Source organism: Berghia stephanieae, chromosome 3, assembly GCF_034508935.2.
Source record: "Berghia stephanieae isolate SIO BIC M18660-M18661 chromosome 3, UCSD_Bste_1.3, whole genome shotgun sequence".
Classification (NCBI taxonomy): domain Eukaryota; kingdom Metazoa; phylum Mollusca; class Gastropoda; order Nudibranchia; family Aeolidiidae; genus Berghia; species Berghia stephanieae.
In genome coordinates, this window is record NC_088362.1 from 13387656 (window position 1) to 13412968 (window position 25313).

The 25313-nt window shown below is 34.6% G+C and overlaps 1 long non-coding RNA gene across 1 annotated transcript; it reads right to left on the minus strand.

Moving 5' to 3' along the window:
• Positions 1–256: 256 nt before the first annotated feature.
• LOC144967167 (uncharacterized) lies at positions 257–21652 on the minus strand. Its single transcript, XR_013644336.1, has 3 exons — positions 21373–21652; positions 2382–2526; positions 257–1724 (listed from the first exon to the last, which is right to left on the minus strand). It is a non-coding gene; the product is annotated as an uncharacterized LOC144967167 (long non-coding RNA).
• Positions 21653–25313: the final 3661 nt, after the last annotated feature.

Here is a 25313-nt window from a genome sequence, read left to right on the forward strand (position 1 = left end):
GTCTGAAAATCACGCTGCAAAATACCATCAGTCAGGTAATGACGTGATTATACACTTGAAAAAAGGAATGAGTGAGTTAATCTAACTCTTCAACATTAGTTTATCCATCGAGCAACTCACTGAAACTATTCAGAGATTGGTAACAGATTTGACGCCATGATCATTTCCATATATTGTAGTCTCGAAGTAAAGGGAAACAACCCAAGTATTGAAAGAGGGATTATTTTGATTGAGTGAAATACAAACTGGGGCTTTGTGTTTTTGCTTTGTTTGTCTGTTTTTTGTTTGTTTGTTTCTGTTTTTTTGGGGTGGGGGGGAACGAAAGAAGTTGAAACATTATTGTTCCTCAATCATCAGAGGATGCAAGGGAACGACGCAATGCTCCTAAATGTTGTTGAGGAGATAATTAATAATGCGCCTTAGACAGATTGCAATAAACACAGATAAAAAGTAAGGCTGTAATACAATGGAAAAAATACATGTCAAAATAGGTATTGAGACTTTTAAGATCTCAAATTAAGCAATATTAATTATTCTAAGCCTTAAAATTGTTTCGGCAAGTTAAGAATACAAAATAATTTTGTTTTAGATATTGATAACAGTAAATAAAAAAAGGCAGCATATAAAGATGTACAAGAATTAAAATTCAAAAATCAGTTTTCCGTAAAAGTGAAAAAAAAAACTGAACGACTTTGTTTTCTCTCCTTGTGGTATTCAAATATAATTGACTTAATTAACAACGTGCTGAGAAAGAAAAAAATCTTTTAATTCGGAAGGATGGAAAGTCTTTGCCAGTGTATCAAAAATTTCCAATACACGGCAAAATCTAATCAGTCATTCGATCGATATAAATCATACATTTTTCCAAAGACACTTAACCATTTTTTGAATAAGAAGAATAAAGCCAAATGATACACTTTGCCAGTGTATTAGAAATTTCCAATACACGGCAAAATCTAATCGGTCATTCGATCGATACAAATCATACATTTTTCCAAAGACACTTAACCATTTTTTGAATAAGAAGAATAAAGCCAAATGATACACTTTGCCAGTATATTAGAAATTTCCAATACACGGCAAAATCTAATCAGTCATTCGATCGATATAAATCATACATTTTTCCAAAGACACGTAACCATTTTTTGAATTAGAAGAATAAAGCCAAAAAAAAAAAAAAAAAAAAAAAACAAACTAATAGCTCAACATTTGTTCAGGCATCTGGGTTCATTTGGGGATTGAGCTAAAAAAAAATTGAGCTTTATATAGCACAACATCCACTAAATGTGCTCATATCGCTTTACAAGGGGTCCTTGGTCAACAGCGACAATTAACATGTAGGACGGAACATGACGCTTGTGAGGCGATATTACAATTATTCGGACAAAGACAACGCTGTTAATGGCCAGGTACTCCTTTTACACCTAAGTACGGTGAGAGAATGTGAGTAAAGAGCCTTTTCAAAGGACTCAACCATGCGTCGAGCGCGAGGCTCGAACCCAGGACCTTCCGATCCGAAAACGAGTGTCATACCACTAGACCACAAAGCCGCACATGTGGAGAGACTGAGGTCAAGAGCTGTCAGATGTTAAAAACTGGTTATCGTACCAGGACACTCATTGGATCTGTAAACGTCTGCGATTAAATTTTCATTGAAGAAAAGTCATCGTGGGTGATATAGAATTGATTCCAAGGACAGGGCAGATCTCACAGAGTTGAAGAATCTGAAAAGAGGAGAATAGAGTATTAAAGTGTGCTGATGTGTTTTAAAAATACCATAGTCACTACCATTATAATTATATGAAACTAATCCATCAACTTATAGATAAAATACCATAGAGAGTATTAAATCGGACGTCTTTATATATTTATATATATAATAATAATAATAATAATAATAATAATAATAATAATAATAATAATAATAATAATAATAATAATAATAATAATAATAATAATAATAATAATGATAATAATAATAATAACAATAATAATTTTTAAAAAATAACTATGATGATTGTGATGATGATGATGATGATGATGATGATGATGATGATGATGATGATGATGATGATGATGATGATGATGATGATGATGATGATGATGATGATAATGATGATGATGATGATGATGATGATGATGATGATGATGATCATGATGATGATGATAATGATGATGATGATGATGATGATGATGATGATGATGATGATGATGATGATGATGATGATGATGATGATGATGATGATGATGATGATGATGATGATCATCATCATAATTGATATTTTCCCCTTATTAAATTAATGCTAAATTGTGGGATCAATTCACTTATTTTTTCGTGTATTAATTCAATATTATGAGTAAGAAAGCTGTAAAATACTCACACACTCCCAAGATCGGATGATCGTCAAACGGAACTTGAGGGATGTAGCCTTGCCTTCACAATCCGCTGATGCCACTCATCTCTGCTATTGGCCTTCTCCATCAACTCATATAAACTGTCACACCCGTCCATTCCAAGATGTTGCCCTGCGATTGGAATACAACAAAGATAAAATTATTTTAGTCTCGTATTCTTTGTATACTTTATCAATTAGCATTATATGTAGTATATTAACAACCTCTCGGTTTACGATCCCTATCCACAGTACATATCCAGCTTTCCTTGAAACGAGGCCACCATTCCTTGTCAATGTTTTGTCAGTCCAATTCACTGATTGTCTTAATTTTCTCTTTGCCAGACATTTCCAGGATTTTCCCCAAAATTTTCACACCCAACTAACCCAAAAATAGATTTTTTATCACTCAGATATAGACGTCTAATAGCAATAAAGTTCTTACGATACATAATTTCTTTTGAAAAACATGCTCTACAACACACTGTTCATTTTCTTTAAATTTTATGGTGTAGCTACGAAAGGTATTTAAAAAAGAAATATGTTGGTTGTATCGTAACGAATGTGACGATTTTCCTATGGTAAGGAGAGGGTTAAGTAACTATCCTATCCTCTTGACCGATACACACCCGACTCAAATGATGGAATAAGGTCGATAGAGTAACCCATCTTCGTAACCCATCTACAGAGTCCGAGTTAATACCACATTATTAACAATAAATGGACCGTATCAAAAGCCGTCTGTCCTACTCTATTGCATGGTCCTTTCTGACATTGTTAACAGACCAATCTAGCCAATCACTTCAGTTTGAACAGTCAAAATGAATAAGAATGATGACAACACCTGGGACCTGGCATGGCCCTTCTCTGGCGAGAACTCTCTCCTTACCGATCATTTCCAGTATTTTCCCAAATTGGCAGGCTTACCCAGCAGAAAAATGGATTTTTAAAACTCAAACAATCTCTCTACAACACAACTTTATGTTCTAATTAATCAAACAAAGATCATTCTTCAAAGTTTGTGATGTACTAAATAAATCTGAATGAGAAAAACTGTATATTGTGTCGTAACAAATGTGACGATTTTGCTGTAGGTGATAAGGAGGGGTCAACCAATGCAGTTTGGAGTATTTAGGTTTATATGATATTCAAAGTTTATTTAATTTGGTATTAAAATATACATATTATAATTCCACCCCTCTCCCTAGATAGTAACACGTAATGATAAATCATGTTTACAATAATAATTTGTAAAGTCGGATTAACAAACGTTACATTTCACTAAGATGATTTTTGAAAAAAAATAAGTAGATATCATTTAAATATTTTTTGAAAATGTCTTTTACTCAGAGATGACGAAATCTAAATCGATTGAGGGGTAGAATGATTTTGTTCTTAAGCTCGTGCAGAGGTTGGGAACACGTCCGGAATTCCAAAAATCAAAAGTGTAAGAATTGTATATTATATTATACATATAGTGCTCGCTGGATTCAAGTACGCTCTCGTGAGAAATCAAAAATCCTGCTAAAATCCGAGAGTGCCGAAATCCTATGCTCAAGGGAGATAACCAATAGATACACTGTTTTCCAAACTTCATTACCTGCCTTTCCTCCCTGGGGAGTATGGACTGGGAGTTCATGCATTGAGAGATGAAGTGAGTAGGAAAGTGCCAGAAGACACTAGAGAATAAACATTTTTTAGCGGCGGTGATGGGGGATTGAACCCGCGACCTTACTGGTACGACAACTCTGCCAGGCCGATGAGAGCGTGACTCTGCCGTATGAGCTATCCACGAGTTCATGCATTATGGACTCTTTGATCTTCGTTTTATTAGACTTTGTTTTTATCCATTTTTGATTTGTTTTTGTTTTTAATGTTTATTTCTCTTTGTTTGTTTTTATCCTTTTGTACAGAAGAAAATGACAATAAGACAAAAATAAAATGAGAAATTGGGACTAGTTGTTTCAACATTTCTTTTGACGATGAAGGACTACAGTGCCCATCATTTGTCACGAATAAAACACGCACATGCACCTTACACGCGCACACACACGCAGGGACGGCTGGTAATAATGGGCAGGGTGGGCAAATACCAGCCTGTTTTTTCAAGTTATATGCTGTATTACCAGGTCCGAAATAATCAAATTTAAATTAGATAATTTCAAAAGTTACTACTTAAACTTGATACTTCGTACTGAAATCAATTTGTGTGTATTTTTGATAGATTGCGAATCACCATGCACCCCGTAATGCATAAACCAGGATACGCTCCTGTTCTTTTTTATCACCCCCCCCCCCCCCCCAGCCACTCCACTCCGCTCCACTCCGCCCACATCGTCATCTCATCGTCACGTCGCCTGACGGTGAACTAACTCCGATTTTTGCTGTCTGGCCTCTCTAGTACTAGGTCGGGCTAATTCAAATGAGCCCACCTTATTAACCAGTGAACACTAAATAGAGATTTTGGCAAACGAACTTTATCTTATTTATTGCCTTACTTGTGCTGGTACCATTGATGTAATGACTTTGGGAAGGTTCCAGTATTGAATTAAATTGATTAATTTACTAATATTATATCAATTTAGTATGAATTTGTGTTGTTTTTATATATTTGTTTATCCATTAAAATTATTTCTTTTTTTCTCGTTTTCTTTAGTGCCTCTCAAAACTCATTTATTTAAATTGTTTTCTTATTTGTTTTTTGTTGTTGTTGGGGGTTTTTTGTTTTGTTTTGTTTTTTAATAAATTAATTTGTTAGTTCTTTATTTTTAATTCTTAAAGTAATTACCGCTGTATTTTTATTGCCAGACTAAATAATTTTGCAAAACAATGTAATTTTCTATTGTATTCCCTCTAATAAAACAAAATACTTTTATTCAAAAGTCACGACTAAATAAATATATAAAATACAACCACCATTTTGGTTTTCTCAACAAATGAATTAGTATACGAGAAATACTCTTCTGAGTAAGGAGAGAGTTGAAATCTAACTAAGTTACAGAGGAAATAAATACGTTTAAAGGAAGGGTGGGCAGATTCCGTACTTGCCCGTCCTGAAGCTAATACATACATAAGATAGTTCGTGATGAAGAGGCGGGAAGCTAGGGGTTGGTTGGGTAAGGAGTAAAGATAACACGGTCGTTATTGTGATGATAGTCTAACGAATGCATGAGGAGAGATTGGTAACATTATTTTGTCTTAATTGTATTGTATGAATTATTGGCGAAAGCCTAAGATTAAATAAATTTTGTTTTTGTTTGTCTTATTTTGACTATGGAACTGATACTTCTCATAGCAGACCTGCCTACTTTAAATAGGAAAATAAGAATTGTAGTTTTCAGGGCTAATAAAATCGTAGATATTTTAATTACCCTTTAAAAAAATCACCGGAATTTTCGACTGTTTAGATAGATATCAAATTTTTAAAAAACGAGAAAAAATGATTGGAAACGTAATAATGATAGTGATGGTGGTATAGTGGTAGCGGTGGTGGTAGTAGTAATGATGGAGGTGGTAGTAATGATGATGGTAATATTATTATTGTTATATTATTATTATTATTATTATTATTATTATTATTATTATTATTATTATTATTATTATTATTATTATTATTATTATTATTATTATTATTATTACTATTATTATTATTATTATTATTATTATTATTATTATTATGTTTATTATTATTATTGTTGTTGTTGTTGTACGTATTGGTGGTATTACTATTGTTGTATTTTTTTGTGGTTATTAATCGTATCAGTTTATTGTTTGGTTCCATTTACCATTTTTTTCCCACTTTCATGTATGTGGTCATCAAACTGTATGATTTATTGGCGAAAGCCTAAGATTGAATAAACTTTGTAATATCGTATGGTAACCATCATTGTCGACGACATCGTCGTTGTCATCATAATCATCATCATCATCATCATCATCATCATCATCATCATTTACAACAACAACAACAACAATATTAACAACAAGTACAACAATAGCAATAAAAACAATATCAACATCATCATACAATTTCCGTCATCGTCTCCACAACTATCATTCTAACCAACAGCACCACCAAAACCACTACCATAATTACATCCTCCCTCACCGCCTCCTCCTCCTCCTCCTCCACCACCACCACCGCTACCACTATTCCAACCACTACCACCACCGGCACAATCATTCTAACCACCAAGACAGCAGTAAAAATGATGCAATTTGAGCTCTGAATGAAACTCGAGTCATATCGCTTTTGTTGCCTCTCGATGAAAACTTTAAGGATACTACATACTACTGAAAACCAGTAATGTAACAGAAATATTAATATCGCCGTTGAGGGATTAAAGCATCTCTTTAATTTGTCGAGTGAACGAAATGGACTTGTATTGTCAAGGTGTTGTCCCATTATGTCTCGTCGCTTTAATTTTTTTTTTTTGTTTTATTCTCTTTCGTGATTCATTTTTGATTACGTTTGGAATAATTAAAATCTACTGGTATTGTAATGTCATTGTGAATGTGATTATTTGTGGTTGAAATATTTTTTTTAAAGGTGAAAAAAAAATAATTAAAAAGAAAATTATTTAAAAAAATAAAAAAATAGATTATATATATATACACACACACACACACACACATATATATATATATATATATATATATATATATATATATATATATATATATATATATGACCGAACCATCTTTGCCCCACCACTGTAAATAGGCTAGAACCGCCACTGCACACACGCACGCACACGTGCGCGTACAATCGAAACACAAATGAAAAGCAAAGCGCGTCCGACAGTAGTAGTTGTCCAATGTTGCCCATAAGGCTATCCGGACCGCAATATATTTTTTAAATCAAATTTAAAAAGTTTCTTTTTCCTTTAACCCTCTCCTTACCAACTACAGGAAAATCGTCACATTCGTTACGATACAACCAGCATTTTTCTTATTCAAATCTCTCTTGTACATCACAAAATTTAAAGATAATTGAACAGTGTGTTGTAGGGTATATTTTGCTAAAGAAATCATGTATCGCAAGAACTTACTGCTATTGTGTTTGAGTGATAAAAAATCTAATTTTTTTTGTGTGTTAGTGTGACGTTTTGGGTAAAATCTTGAAAATTTCTGGTAAGGAGAGAGTTAATGTCTATAAATTTACATTAAATGTTCTCGCACTGTGTATCAGGCTGTTACTGTTTACTATAAATTTCTAGTTCATCATCGTTCTCTTCATCTTCTTACACTTCCCTTGTAATGACGCATGGTAATTTTGTAACTGGCTCTAAACTATCGGAACAATGGCGGACGCCCTTATGAAATATTTCTCCTACGAGCATAAAAGTGTTTCCAGAGGAAAAAAAAACATTATAAATCTGATTATGTTATGACTTTTACACATTCTGATCACAAGACATATGAAAACTTCTAGCCAGCATGAAGAATAAAAAGTACCGATTTTCTTTGTTTAGAACCACGATGGCCGCCGTTGCTGGGCGACGTGACATCAGACATTGTATCCAATTACCCGTTGAACGCTTGTTAATCGCGGTTATTGCGCGCATTTTTTGTTTTACTATGGTTATGAACGCAAAGAAATGTTTACAAATTTCTTTTAGAAAATAATTGATATTATTATATAACATAACATAGCATATGGTATAGGTCAAAAAGGATAAAATCCATTGAATGCCCTTAGTATTAATAGTAATGCTATACATCTATTGATTAAAATTACAATAATGATACACTTGGTAAAGATAATATTTTAACTTAAATGTACTCATGTATATGTGATGTACAAACATGTATCTTTAACCGTGACATGCAAAGCCCATACACACACACACACACACACACACACACACGCACGCATGTAGAAGATAACAATAATAAGGTAATAATGCATGTTATATACATACAAGATTGAAAGCCATGTCAACAGCAGTGCAAACAAGTATTATTCGTCATATATAAATATCCCATCATATAATTCCCTGTCTATTAACACCTTGAAATAATCCATAGGTTTTGCATTCTTTGTTTCAAATTTCAAATTGTTCCATTTCTTGACAATACGAATACCGAACCAGTTTTGTCTTATGTTTGTTTTGCATGTAGACCTAGTGACAAAAAGCTTAAACTTGTCCCCTCTATTAAAAGTAATATAAGAATATGAAAAAAAAATCCGAAAAGTCTATACTATACAGGTCATGTACCAATCTATAAACCAGAATTAAATCCCCACGAATTCTTCTATATTTCAAACTTGGTAAGTCAAGAACTTCCTTTCCTTATAAGATAATAAATACTGTATGGCATAAATCTTTTTGGTAGCTCTCCTCTGTACACTTCCAATACTAATAGATTGTCTTTTATATCATGGATCCAGATGCAATTTCCGTATTCTAGAATTGGTCGAACGAGCGATTTATACAAATACAAAAAATGGTTTTATTAAGACTTTTAAAAGTTTTATTTATTATTCCCATCATTCTGTTTGCACGGCTTACACAATTATCAATATGTACATCAAAATTCAAAAGTGAATCAAAAGTAACTCCCACATCCTTTTCATAAGGCACAACGGAAAGTAGATTTGACATAGAAGTATCGGTAAAATAATTATGACATGGATTATTTTTTTTGTTATATATATACTTTACATTTCGAAACATTAAAATCCAAATGCCATGTTGTAGACCATTTGAAAAGTGAAAATATATCATTTTGTAGAATGTTATGATGTTCAGTTGTACTATAGATCTTCGTATCGTCTGCAAAGTAAAGTGGTAAATTTGATTAAATAAATTTGATCTTCATAGTATTTGTTGAAAGGAAGTTATTGTTAATAATAAATTACTCATATTTTGAGAAATGATTAACTTACTTTTAACTTTATCCCTAAATTGCATAAAAATTGCATACAAAACAAACAAACAAAAAAAAAAAGACAAGATCAAATGCAAGAAAACTTAGTTCAACTTAAAGACAAACATTAAGAGAATTTACTTACGTCGTCTCTAAATGGACTTGTCATTCATTCCAGATTAATAGCTTTTTATGTTTGGGATACCGTAATTGTTTCGTTTAAGTCACCGAAGTACAATGAAGACAATATTTTCTCACAGTTTGCATATCAGAAATCATAGATAATTCCAACGTACGTGATGGTTTTCAACATTAACCACAATCGCACAATTATTTGTACAAAGCGTAAATTAAGTGTATTTTTGCCAAGTATCTATCTGACTTTATGTGTGTATATGTGTATAACTGCACAACTGTCTGTCGGCATGAGTGTTAGCGTGTATCTGAGTGGTATTAGCTTCATTCATTAACAACGTAGAGAGAGAGAGAGAGAGAGAAAGAGAGAGAGAGAGAGAGAGAGAGAGAGAGAGGAGGCTGGGAATAGAGAGAGGGGGGATAGAGAGAGGGGGGGATAGAGAGAGGGGGGGGAGATCAAGGGGGGGGGGTTTGTGGGGTTTGAGAGAGAGGGAGAGAGCGAGATAAATTAAATGTTGTGAATAGTGATATGACGTGGGAAAGTGTGAGGCTAAATTATTTATTATGATAAATTATGGTGGAATTCCTCACAGGACTGTACCCGAGTCAATGTGGAAAGGGGCAGAGGATGGGGTGGAGGTCAAGATGTGCAGTATTTGTACCAAACACTATGTGAATTGCTTGGTTGTATAAAACCGGGGATGGGTGAATCGTGGGCGGTACTGGATGTGATGTTTGCATCATAGGGTCAAAAGTCGACTCCATAAAATATGATTGAGGAAAGATGTTTATGGATGCTGGGATAGTGAAATATAGGTCACTGATCGTGAGCATGTGTCCGTTCATGTGTGGAAGACCTTGAAACTGGAAGAAATTCACAGGAAAAGGGGGGAATAGGAGAGGGATAGGGAGGGCATACACATATATACACATATGCACACAAACACACACACACACACACACACACACACACACACACACACACACACACAAAGAAAGAAAGAGAGAGAGGGAGAGAGAGAGGGGGGGGGGGAGAGAAATGAATAGATGAATAGGTAGATAGTTTAAATATGGATAGATAGATAGAAATAATGGTGTTTGGATAGATGGATGGATAGATAGTTATATAGCTAGATAGATAGCTAGATAGGTATATAGATAGATAGATAGATAGATAGATAGATAGATAGATAGATAGATAGATAGATAGATAGATAGATAGATACATGGATAGATAGATAGATCGATAGGTAGACAGATAGATACATGGATAGATAGATAGATAGATAGAAAGATAGATAGATAGAGGTTAGTGGTTCAATGGAAGGTGAGTGGGGGTACTGATAAAGGGTATCGGCGGGGAGGATGGGGAAGGGGTCCAGAGTTAGATCCTAAATGTGGAGGCTAATGTTGATCCCCCGTGGTTTTAGAGTGCACAAGTCAACGATGAGTTTCCTCTCCATAATAGTGCGAGTATGAGTATCTGAGCAGTGTCGGAGTGCAAAGATTGACATGTCAGATTTACTGTGGCCAGGAGAGTTGAAATGATCAGAAACAGGTACGTGTTTCTGCTGAGATGTATTTCTCATGTGTTCCCTAAATCTATCAGCCAAGCGTCTACCCGTTGGGCCAATATAGAACATATTACAGTTCCTGCAATTTATGCCATTGATGATGTCCCCAGAGATGCAGGTGATGGAGCCACGACTGGTCCATTCACGTAAGGGGAAATGGAAACTTGTTCTGTTAATATAGGGGCAAGTTAGGCAATTCCTACTACAGGGAGACGTCCCAAAGGCGGAGGTTAGGAGGGACTGTACAAGTTGGTCCCTAATATTGCGATCTCGACGATAGACAACAAGGGGAGGGTGAGAGAAAGCGTGTCTAGTAAGTGGGTCCTGTTTGAGAATATTGAATTTTGCTTTGATGCTATGGTCACAGTAAAGATTGTTCACAATTATCTTATTAAATTTTATTTTATTAAGAACTGAATTCATCTCACTCCAGTTATATTTCGGTAGGCCTAGATAAACTTTACCTTCTAATATTAGATCGTCTTTCCTTTTATAGCCTTCCCTCGAATTAATTTCTAATTAGTGAATACTTTTCGTTCTACATTCTGTCACGTAGCCACTTATTATAAAAGCTGATAGGTCTAACATTCGACACTCACTTTCTCTCCACAATCTATGCCGGACGGCCAGTCACTCTATTCCTATATATATATTGTAAGATTTTTATCTTTTGGGACTTTGTAGATATTATATCTACACCATTAAGACGCCGGAGCTTTTAACTTTGATTGTATAATCTTCAAGGATCAAACCCAAGCCCGCTGTACTACATTATAACTCCTTACCAGTTGCCTGGAAGTGGAATTTTACGAGTCCAATCCTGTTATCAGAGGAATAGATCATCCAAGCCCATCAACTGCCTGGAAACGTAAACTTATGAACCTGACATATTATCATAAGTTACGTAAAATATTCATATCTCTATTTGTAACTGCCACGATCACTGTTTATCTCTTTTAATTAAATTTCATCATTATTTTTATTTCATTGTAAACAAATCGTTAATTGTTTTTCATTTATAGTAACTAGTAAATTCTGGGGCCTCATTCTACATATATCTTTATGCATAGTCGAGTAGCTCTTTACTCACTTGAGACCATGACATTTTGGAGGGGACACATATAAAGAATTGAATTTATTTAGTTACTTATACCTATTTCATCTAAAATTAAAGTTTAAATTGTAAAACTCTTAATTGCCCCACTTGATCATATTTTAATTGAACTCCCTATTTACAGGATTAATTTTTTTTTCTTTTCATTTCTTCATTTAAATGGAATAGCAATTTATCCATTCATTCTTTCATTCAAATTGAATAGCATTTTATTGATTCATTCCTTCATTCATTTATTCATTTATAAATTATTCATTCATTCATTGTTCATTCATTTATTCATTCATTCATTCATTCATTCATTCATCCATTCATTCGTTTATTCACTCATTTATCCAATCATTCATACATTTATTCCTCCCTTCATTCTTTCATTCATACATTATCCATTCATTCATTCATCTATTCACTCAGTTTTTCATTCATTCATTCATTCCTTGTCCACTTTGTTATTATATCACTCATTTCATTTTGTTGTTTGCCTCATTCATGAATTGTTTTCAATATGTTTACATTCCATAACGATTCATTCACCTATCAACCAATCACTCAGTGTTGTGAACACATTTTGTAACTATTGTAAATCTTACGATATTTTATTGTTTTGTATTTCAGACATCACTGTTAAACACTCTTCAATGCCTAATTACAATTGTTGAACAACCATTGAACAAGAGAGAGGTCCCAGCCACGAACTGAGTTGGTAAATATATCCTTCATTATTCTCTTTTACATGAGTTGGGCATCACATAGTAACTATAGACATCGTGATTTGTTTTGCATAGTGATTTGTTTTAAATGCATTTTTGGCATATTACTGTTACCGAAAACCACTTATATATTATGTTCTGAAAAGTGAGTCTTTAAAAACTAAATAATAATAAAAGGAGTCTACTAGCCGTCGTGTTATATTTAGTGATAGATAACTTGGGATTATTTTGGCATCCTATTATTGTTATCATACTCTAGTATATTAGCATCATTGCGAATAATTGTACACAAACTAACGACGAGTCACACACATTGGTGATACCTTCTTCGTAGTAACATAGTTTAGAGTACACGCGATTGACACATTGTTATTGACACAAGTCATAATAACTCCGCATTGTATTGACACATTGCTTTATAAGATATAACAATAAAAGGCATCAAATTCAACATACATAATAAGTTGAAATAAGAGAGAGAGATTTCTAAAAATAGAACAGTTCATTCCAGTAAGTGTAAATAAATAAAACAGTCAGTAACAGTATCCTGTCAATATAATATATATAAAACATCGTAACTAATTTATTGCAAAAATGGAAGCATATAAAAGATACTTAAGTCTCGCAAAGGACTTAGAAATACCCAGGAAAGGATATTTTCATGGTGCGAAGAGAAAATAAAAGAAGAAAAAGAAGAAAGAATTCGTAGAGAAGAAAATGAAGAAAGAATTCGTAGAGAAGAAAACGAAGAAAGAATTCGTAGAGAAGAAAAAGAGCACGAAGAAAGAATACGCAGAGAAGAACGAGAAGAAAGAGCCCAAGAAAGGGAACTAAAAAGACAAATAGCTTTAGCAGAAGAAGAAACCAAAAGGACCCAAATGATGCTGGAAATTGAAAAAACAAAAACCGGTCATGAAAGAAAACATAATAATAGTGATGAATTTTTCGTGAAACTTCCACGCATGCCAACATACGATGAACGCTCAGACTGTCTAGAATCCTTCTTACACCGATTCGAAGTTCAGGCTAAAGGTTATCGTTGGCCAGAAAGCAAATGGGCCACAGCCTTGATTAACTGCTTATCTGGAGAACCGCTAAAAGTTTTCTATACCTTAACAACTGAAGATGCAGATGATTATGGTAAAATTAAAGACGCTCTACTAAAAAGATTTAGATTAACGGAAGATGGTTACCAGGAAAGGTTTCACACTGCAAAACCGGAAAGTGGAGAAGACTTTAATACATTCGTGAACCGAATTACTCAATTTCTAAATCGGTGGCTTGAGTTGGCAAACGTAAAACAAGACGACTTTGCAGGCCTTTACTATCTCACGCTGAAGAATCGAATCTATCAAGCTTGCAACCCAGATTTAGTCGCATTCTTTAAAGAAAGAAAGCCAGAAAATTTGGACAAATTAAAAATCTACGCAGAAAACTTTAACAGCGCACATCCATTGACACCCCTTAGCAGAACATTGAAGGAACCATACTACGCTGCTGCTGCTCAGAGTCCAGGTACACCTAAAGTTCAGTACTCAAATAGGACGAGCCGATCAATCACTCGGAACACGCAAGTGAAACAGGATGACCATAGTAACAAACCATGGAACAAACAGTTCAATAGAGACCATAGCCGACCCTATCAAAACAAAACAAGAAATAGCACTGACAATAATACTGAGTATAAGAAAACCAACAAACCTATAATTAAATGTCAATATTGTGGAATGAAAGGCCACACAGCAGACAAATGTTACAAAATCGTGGGATATCCAAAAGAAACTGCAAATGCATCACTCCAAACAAGTGTAAATAATAAGACACGAGTAATGTCAGGAGAAAATATAAATGTGTATTGCGTGAAAGGTATGTCACTTTTAACACAAACTCACAAATCAGGATCGCTATTTTTTTGTGAAGGCAAAGCTAATGGAACTGATTGCAAAATATTGAGAGACACAGGATGCAGTACAGTAGGAATAAAAGCATCTTTGATCAATGACGAAGACAAAACTGGAAAAACGGTACAATGCATCACATTCAGTGGCACAGTCGAAACCTTTGAAACAGCTAATGTGTACATAGAAACCCCATACTATACAGGAATAGTGGAATGCTGTATACTTCCCAACCCCGTCGCTGATGTTATTGTTGGCAATATAAAAGGTCTTAAAGACAACCCAACAGATGTAAAAGAATGGTCATTGACCCAAGAAACAGCTTGTCTAGCAGAAACAAGAAAGATGACTAAGACAACAGAGAAGCCAATGACTATTTCTCTTGAACCACAACAATTCGACAGGAACACGTTCATTGAAGAACAGAAAAAGGACCCGACTTTAACTTCATATTTCAATATCGCAAACAAAGGGACGAAATCAAAAGTTGAATACATCATTGAAAAAGATATTCTGTTCAGGTTACATAGGAAAAGAAACAAAATAGCTAAACAACTGGTCACGCCAAGTATTTACAGAAACAAAATCCTTGGAATAGCGCACGATTCAATAACTTCTGGACATCTTGGGAGCTCTTCCACATTGAAGAGAATATCCGAGAATTTCACATGGCCTGGAATTACTAAAGACGTCCGAGAATATGTGAAATCGTGTGACACATGCCAAAGAAGAGTCGCAAAAGGCAGAATACCGAGATTGCCATTAGAGACAACCCCAGTTATTGAAAAAGTTTTTCAAAAAGTTGCAATTGACATTATAGGCCCTTTAACAAAATCAGATAGAAACCATACACACATACTAACACTAGTCGATTACGCAACCAGGTGGCCAGAAGCGATAGCATTGAAATCAACTACATCGGATCACATAGCTGAAGCATTGATGACAATTTTTACTAGAATAGGCATACCAAATGAGATACTGTCGGACAATGGACCCCAATTTACATCACATATGATGCATGAAACCATGAAACTCATGGGAATACAACACTCATTCACAACTCCCTACCACCCCCAAGCAAATGGTCTTTGTGAAAGATTTAATGGCACTCTAAAGAATATGTTAAGAAAAGTGTCAGCAGAAAAACCAGATGATTGGGACAGATACTTACCAGCAATCCTATTTGCATATAGAGAAATACCCCAAGAATCTACAGGCTACTCCCCATTTGAGTTGATGTATGGACGATCACCTCGCGGCCCGATCAATATAGTAGCCGACATTTGTAAAGGGAATGAGGAGGACAATAACGAAATTATGTTTGCTTACGAATATGTAAGAAACCTGAAAGACAGAATAGAGGATACATGTAAGCTAGCACAGGAATCCGTCACTAAAAAAGCAGAGAAATACAAGGAATACTCCGATCGAAAAAGCAAGTCAAGAAAATTTGAGATTGGTGACAAAGTACTAATACTCTTACCCGATGACTCGAGTAAACTTTTAGCTACATGGAAAGGACCATTCAAAATAACAGCAGTAAAATCTAATGTTAATTACGAGATTAAAATTAACAACACAACAAAGACATTCCATGCAAATATGCTAAAAAAGTATTTTGATAGAGACATAGTGTCGCAACCTATGTTTACTAATATCGAAGCTTCAAATGCAGGATCAATCATACCGTTGGTCATGGGACACAGACACCCGAGACAGAAAAACAAACAAAAATCGCAAAATTGCAACCACCTAAGACAAAAAAAGAAGTACGCAAAGTACTTGGGCTCCTAAATTTTTACAGGAAATACATTTACAACTTCGCGCACATCGCGACACCGCTAACAAATCTGACAAAGAATGGGTCACCGAACAAAATTGTTTGGACAGAAGCGTGTCAGAATAGCTTTAACCAATTAAAGGCATTACTCTGTTCAGAACCAATTCTTAAATTACCCGACATATCAAAAGAATTTGTTGTAAGAACTGACGCGTCTGATAAGGGCATCGCAGGTGTACTATTACAGGAGCATGAGGGAACTCTAATGCCTTGCTTATATGCAAGCAGAAAATTATTGGACAGAGAATCACGATACTCTGTAATAGAGCGTGAAGGACTGGCCATCGTCTTTGCTTTAAAGACATTCAGCAGATATCTACTGCTAAAAGAGTTTGTGGTCGAAACGGACCATAAACCACTCACGTACATAAGAAATAACAGAATGAATAACAGTAGAGTACTAAGGTGGAGTCTATTTTTGCAAAATTACACTTTCAGTATCTCTCACATACCAGGTTGTGAAAATATTCACGCCGACCTACTTTCTCGATTAGTGTAATGACGTGAGAAGGGTATAACTTAACCTCCCATGCATACTGTTAGTTACCTCGCAAATTATGCCAAATCAGAACGCACAAATTCGATAATTTTATTTGTAAACATGATGACCCAACTTAATGTAACATTGAGTATTGTTTGGATATATATACCATACCCATTCATGATTTGGGAAATCTTCTCTTTATCTATCATTGTTATGAATTTTCACTCATTTATGATTAATAATTGAAATGTCAATATTCCATTTACATTTTCATTCATTTCATTCAGTAAATTACCTTCATATCATCGACTTAAATCATGCTTCATTGCCATCACTATTGTTTATCACAATGATTTGTAATCACATTGCCATCATGTTGTTCATCATAATGATTTGTAATCACAATCTTTCATTGTTATTGTCACCCATTCATATACCTACGTTAATATAAACATTTCCATGTCTAGTTAATAAATAATTTAATTGTAGCACAAATCATAACAATGGATTAATGCTAGAGTATCATGATAGTAAATTTACTTCCGTTTGTAAAATCTATCTTTCCCATAATGGTTAAAGAGTATATTTTAAACGTGGGTGGGGGGTGTCACAGTAAAGATTGTTCACAATTATCTTATTAAATTTTATTTTATTAAGAACTGAATTCATCTCACTCCAGTTATATTTCGGTAGGCCTAGATAAACTTTACCTTCTAATATTAGATCGTCTTTCCTTTTATAGCCTTCCCTCGAATTAATTTCTAATTAGTGAATACTTTTCGTTCTACATTCTGTCACGTAGCCACTTATTATAAAAGCTGATAGGTCTAACATTCGACACTCACTTTCTCTCCACAATCTATGCCGGACGGCCAGTCACTCTATTCCTATATATATATTGTAAGATTTTTATCTTTTGGGACTTTGTAGATATTATATCTACACCATTAAGACGCCGGAGCTTTTAACTTTGATTGTATAATCTTCAAGGATCAAACCCAAGCCCGCTGTACTACATTATAACTCCTTACCAGTTGCCTGGAAGTGGAATTTTACGAGTCCAATCCTGTTATCAGAGGAATAGATCATCCAAGCCCATCAACTGCCTGGAAACGTAAACTTATGAACCTGACATATTATCATAAGTTACGTAAAATATTCATATCTCTATTTGTAACTGCCACGATCACTGTTTATCTCTTTTAATTAAATTTCATCATTATTTTTATTTCATTGTAAACAAATCGTTAATTGTTTTTCATTTATAGTAACTAGTAAATTCTGGGGCCTCATTCTACATATATCTTTATGCATAGTCGAGTAGCTCTTTACTCACTTGAGACCATGACAGCTATGAGCTAGTTGTTGGTTATGGGGATGGTAGGGAAAGATGAGTTTGGGACGATCTGTGGTTTTGTCTTTGTCATGTCTTGTGATGGGATTAAGGGCCCGGGATCTGCAGATGGTGATGACTTTGTTGAGCGCTGCGTAAACGATATCATCAGGGTAGTTCCGGGCTCTGAACAATTTCAATTAGTTCTTTCGATTTTTCTTTGAATGTCGAGTCATTGGTGCATAGGCGTCTGAGTCGGAGGATTTGTGAAAAAAGGATAGAGTTTTTACAGGTTATGGGGTGAGAAGATGAATAGCGCAGGTAACAGTGGCTGTCTGTGTCCTTGTAGTGGACAGAAGTGCTGAGGCAGAAGGGGGTTGCATATATTATGAATATCTAAAAAGGTGACATCGGTATGTGAGACAGTGCTGGTGAATTTAATTTGGTGGTGAAAGTTGTTAGAAAAATCAAAGAAGTTGGTGAGTTCTGATTCCGACAACACGGTCATGCCGACAATGTCGTCGATATATCTCATGTGTTTGTAATGCTTGTGATGCTGTACCTACTATATGCTTTCTTATGACGGTTAGCGCTGAATTTTGAACAATTTCTTCTTTTCTTCGTGTGGGAACTCAGATGTAACCTGTGAAGATGAAGTTCTGTGCTTTGGAATTTTCATGAGATATACCTAATGGTTGTCCTTTTGTTTTTAACTTGATTATATTGTCTTTTTACTCACAAAATTTTTGCTTGACAAAATCTGTATGGGTCTTTTCCTCTGACTGTATTGTTTCCTGTATGTCTGCTTTGAAAATAAGGGATGTCGCAAAGGTTTTGTCTGTATTTTTTTAGGAGTCGATGTGAACATTATGTGTCTGTCCTTATGCTGGTGTCAGTATCTTTTGTGAGATCAATCGTTGAGGTGCTAACATTGTCGACAAGGGTTTCTGTGGTAATTTCTGTGGAGTGTGATGAATGCGTGTCTTGCGTTGTGTCTAAGTTTTGAATGTCACTTGATTTCCTATCTTTGATGCAGCCTTCTCGTATGTTAGCATATGCTTTGCACACATTGCACATTGTAATGTCACTGGGGACAAAATCTGTCCACAAATGCTGACTGTTTTTTACAAGAGTCCGGCAGTTTAGTAAAAACTGTTCTCCTTTGTATACTTTCATGTTTTTTATTCTTTTTACACATTTGTAACATATCATTTTTGAATGCGTTGTTTCCAAGTCTTTTCCAATGTCAATATCAAATAACAAAAGTATTTCACATTTGAAATCATTAGATAGCAATCTTTTGCGATTACGTTTCTTTTCTTTTTGAGTGAGTGCTGTATAGCCACATACTCTACAAAGTTCGTTTAAAGACTTCAAATGGGTCTCTAAAGTGTGATCCATTTTACCTGTAGGTGCATTGCAAGAAAAAAAATATTATAAAATATTTAAGTATAAGTCCATAAAATGGTTGAGAATGTTTAATGCGTCGACACATTTTTTTTTAAATTGGTCATGTTAAAATTTTTATATTAATTTTTAAACAAAATGAATAACTCCTGTAATTGATTAAATTTATTGACTTTTTCAGGTGTAAATAACTAAAGAACTAATCACAGCATAATAATGAAATCCAGACACAAATATCAAACAATAGAAATGCAGTTATATCCAAGCTTTGAAAAATATGTTGTGAATCTAGAAGAGGAGTGGCGGTAGACTGACTGAATACAGGAAACATCGTTACCCAATTTATGTGTTATTGGAACGTCATGCAATGTGTGCAGCCCACAGAAGTCTACCGGTGCAGCCTTGCCTGCAGGACTGACCGCTTGACCCTGAGGTCAACATGACCTATAGCGTGAGTAAAGGCCAAGTTTACATGTAAGTAGAGGTAGTCTCGGTAAAGGATCGCTCGTGGGTGCGCGTAGTAGTTGTATTATTATTATTATTATTATTATTATTATTATTATTATTATTATTATTATTATTATTAGTAGTAGTAGTAGTAGTAGTAAGTAGTAGTAGTTAGTAGTAGTAGTAGTAGTATAGTAGTAGTAGTAGTATAGTAGTATAGTAGAGTAGCAGTAGTAGTAGTAGTAGTAGTAGTAGTAGTAGTAGTAAAGCTAGTAGTAGTATAGTAGAGTAGTAGTAGTAGTAGTAGTAGTAGTAGTAGTAGTATAGTAGTAGCAGTAGTACAATTGCCTTTTTTTTTTACGCACTAAATCCCGATCTCGAGCTACATTCAGACTTGTGTCACCATCCAATTCGCCAGCTTAGGTCATCGAGTCCAGTACTAAAAGTGCAAACACGCTATATCGTGAAGACTTTATAAAGCAGACTACCATTGGAATCGCTCTTGTCAGAGTGGCAGCGTAGAAATTAAGAGATCTAAGTATCTTTCAAATTTACAGGCTTTTCTATTGTAGTAAATATCGTTTTTTTTGACTCCATTTGTTGAATGTCATTCATTAGTAAAAGTGCATGTGTGTTGAATGTTTGTTTTGTGGATCGTACAAGTCTTAGTTGACAAGTATGTAAGCGCTTGAGGCTTCCTCGTGCGCTAAAGAACTTTATTATATTATATTATTATATATTATATTATTATTTATATATTATATATTGTATTTATTATAGTAGTGTATAGTAGAGTAGTAGTAGTAGTAGTATAGTAGGTAGTAGTAGTAGTAGTAGTAGTACGTATATCGTAGTAGTCGTAGTAGTAGTAGTAGTATAGTAGTATAGTAGTTAGTAGTAGTAGTGTAGTAGAAGTAGTAGTAGTAGTAGTAGTAGTAGTTATAGTAGTAGTAGTAGTAGTAGTATAGTATAGTAGTATAGTAGTAGTAGTAGTAGATACCAGTTGGTTGAATAAAACGCTGTTTAAAACTTCGTTTTAAATTATTTGAAATATGGTATGCTTTTGACTGTACTAAGGTAGGGAAAAGGAATTAAATATGTAATGTTAAAGGTATAATTCTTATAATATTTAGCGCTGAGAGATGAAAAAAATAAACTTACCTTATTCTTTAGCTGCCACAATCGTACAATCTTACGACTGTTAAAAATCCTTTGACATCTAAAAGTTTTCTAAAGTGTCTGGCAATCATTGAATATAATTAGCAACAACCTAATATTTTCATCCACGAATTGGATTTTTGGAAGAAAAAAAAATTCTTGAACATTGTCCTTTTCCTTCAAAGTAGTCTTTCTTCTTCTTCTTCTCTCTTCGTAAAACAAAGAGTTTCCTATTTATGGTTTAATACACATGCCGAGTAAATGGAGAAATGAATATCAGTGTTCTTTAGAACTGGTTATAAGTTAGTCTGAAGACAAATCAATTCGTTATGGTTCAGGTTGAGACTCAAACGATATCGTGACAAAACAACTTAGTGGCTCTTCCTTATGTGTGTTTTTTTTTTTCAATGTCACGTCGGTATACATCGCCGTCTTATCAATTAAATAAATACACAAAACGTTATTTTAACTTAAACGTTTTTAGTAGGTTAAAGAATAGAGAAGCTATGGAGCACGCACCGTGGTAAAATAAAGATCTGAACAAATGTGTATGAAAGGTGCCAGATTAAGAAAACACAAGAAATTAGGATCTTTAGTTTGTTAGAGAGAATTTAGTGAAAGTTGCGAAAACCTAGGCCAAATTTAAGTTATATTTTTTTTAAAACATAAGCGAGAGGATATTTACCAACTTGACATGGCCTGACCTCATAGCATTGCCTAACCTAAATACGCATCGTCTGCTATTAAAAGCCTTTTGCCTCTCCTTAATTAAGTTTCCTATCCCATGTAGCTGTATTTCAATCTCTGAAACAGAGTTCAGATGTATTCAGATTTGTTTCAGCCATTACATAAGCCATTACTATGTTAATTAAAAAGACCGTATCTAACCAGAGTTTATCAATTCTGATAAGCAGTTCTTTTGACAAACGTCGCTGTACTGTGTTCTGAATTCGCCTCCTAAACCACAGTCACGAATGTAACGAAACGATTTTTCACGCTCCAAACCGCTATTGGGATTCATTAGTCTAATGTCACGTCCCGCCACGCAACGAGCAGCTTGGTACTAAACAAAGAAAATCGGTAATTTTTATTCTTCATGCTGGCCCGAAATTTTTCACATGTCATGTGATCAGAATGTATAAAATTCAAAACATGATCAGATTTATAATGTTTTTCTCCTCTGGATACATTTTTATGCTCGTCGGAGAAGTATTTCAAAAGGGCGTCCGCAATTGTTCCGATAGTTTAGAACCAGTTACTAAGTTACTATGCCTCATTACGAGAAAAGTGACGTCACGACTGATGAACCGCATTAGCGAATATCAATACAATAAAGCACGGTTAAAGCAAGAAACATGTGCAGACATATCTTTTATAATAGAAATTAAGGATTAAAATAAATTAGACCGATGAACGATGTTATTGAAATACATTTTACATTCATTGGTTTTAATTAGCACTGATAGCCAAGGCAGTAAACCAATTCATGAACAATTTGTTTTACAGAAGTTCGTTTCATAATTCAAATCTAAGCTTAGCTTAACTATCTCCTTACCAGACATTTTCAGGATTTTCCCCAAAACTTCACACCCAACTAACACAATACAGATTTTTTATCACTCACACACAGCAGCAAAAAAGTTCTTGCGATAAATAATTTCTTTAGCAAAACGTTCTCTACAACACACTGTTCATTTTCTTTAAATTTGATGATCTACAAAAGAAATTTGAATAAGAAAAATGTTGGTTATATCGTAACGAATGTCACGATTTTCTCATAGTTGGTAAGGAGAGGGTTAATACAGTGAATGGATAAAGATAGATATATGTTTGTACAGCACATATACATGAGTACATTTAAGTTGAAATACTATCTTTACCACGTGTATCATTATATATATATATATATAATATATATATATTTTTGTAATCTTTAATCAATAGATGTGTGGCATTACTATCAATATTTAGGGCATTCAAGGGATTTTATCCTATTTTGCCCTATACCATATGTTATGTTATGTTTTGATATCACATATATCCACGACCATTTATTTTTTTTACTTTTCTTAAATCCATAAACTATTTTTTTCATTTAAAGTTATATAATCAAACTCACACGTTAACAGTGATAAATGCATCAAATGTTACTGTAACTACATAAATAATATTCAACACAATGTCTTTGATTCTTTTTAAACATAATAATAAATGAACATTCATTTAGTTCATGTACGTATATTACTAATACCTTACCTACTTACTTACTTAATCCTCATCGGGCCTTGAGGCACAAAGGGCATCCATCAGACATCTCCATTTTTTGCGATCGGCCGCTTTTGCGGTGGCTGTATTCCAGCACAGGCCTGCTTTCTTTAATTCTTTCTCCATGGTCCTTCACCGGGTTTCTTTGGGTAATACCCAGCCTCAGCAAATTGGAAGTGTAAAAGCACTGTTCCGGAGGACTGGGTTCATATCTTGTGTTAAATGTGCGCCTCGAGCTGTTTTGTCAACCAGATTGGGCGCTATAAAAAAACAACTTTATTATTATTAAAACTTTATTAAATGATCTTTTGGTTTCCGAGTGATGGCCTCTTATTTTCTCGTCTACACGTGCGGCTATATGGTCTAGTGGTATGACAATCGCTTTCGGATCGGAAGGTCCTGGGTTCGAGCCTCGCTCAGCGTATAGTTGAGTCCTTGAAGAAGGCTCTTTACTCACATTTTCTCACCGTACTCAGGTGTAAAATAAGTACCTGGTCGTTAACAGCGTTGTCTCTGTCCCAAAAATTTGTAATATCGCCTGACAGGCGTCATGTCTCGTCCTACATGTTACGTGTTGCTGTTGGCCAGGGACCCCTTGTAAAGCGCTTTGAGCACGTTTAGTGGATATTGCGCTATATAAAAGCTCAAGTTTGTTTTTATTTTACGTGTAATCTAATGTTGGTCGTTAATAAAGATAATCTATCCTCGCTCTTTTCATTCATGTTAACAGCTTTATTTCGTCTCTGTATGCATGTGCACGTTTCGGTGCAGTGTGCGTCGTTACGAAGGGTATATGTGTGTGTGTGTGTGTGTGTGTGTGTGTGTGTGTGTGTGTGTGTGTGTGTGTGTGTGTGATATATTATTTTTTTTTTTTTTTTTTTTTTAACATATATTTTTTTTTAATTGAGCTTTTATATAGAGCAATGTCCACTTAATGCGCTCAAAGCGCTTTACAAGGGGTCACCGGCCAACAGCAACATGTAACATGTAGAAAGAAACATGACGCCTGTTAGGCGATATTACAATTTTTTCCGACAGAGACAACGCTGTTAACGGCCAGATACTCATTTTACAACTAAGTACGGTGAGAGAATGTGAGTAAAGAGCCTTTTCCAAGTTCTGATTGGTCGAAGGGCTTTCTGGATTTGAGTCGTAATGACACAGACACTCCGTATTTTATATTTTGTTCTATTCGAAGTTGTTTTATTCATGTTTTTGTATTTTGGACTATAATAAATTAAAGTTTCACCACCAATATCACTATGATATCAAACTGTTTTAAGATATTTTGACACATTGTTTTCTCACATGTGATCCATACAGACCTCAACGATGGATTCGCGTATGTGACAGCTGGGGGTCAAACTTTCGCCTACCATGTATCCTACGACAAGTATACTCATGAACTTGCTCGGCATTATTGTCACTCTCTGGGTTCATAATAATAATAATAATAAATGGCATTTATATAGCGCTTTACCCCGTTGTCACAGGCTCTAAGCGCTTTACAGTGATATGAAACAAAACATATTACAGTGAGACAAGTGTGAAGGAAACGTGATACGAATTCAATTTAACAACAACAAAATATGAAAATAATATTGCAACATTATGACGTAAAAAGATAAAACTTTAAGCGAGATTTGAACGGTGTCAACGAATCCGAGCATCTCACGTGT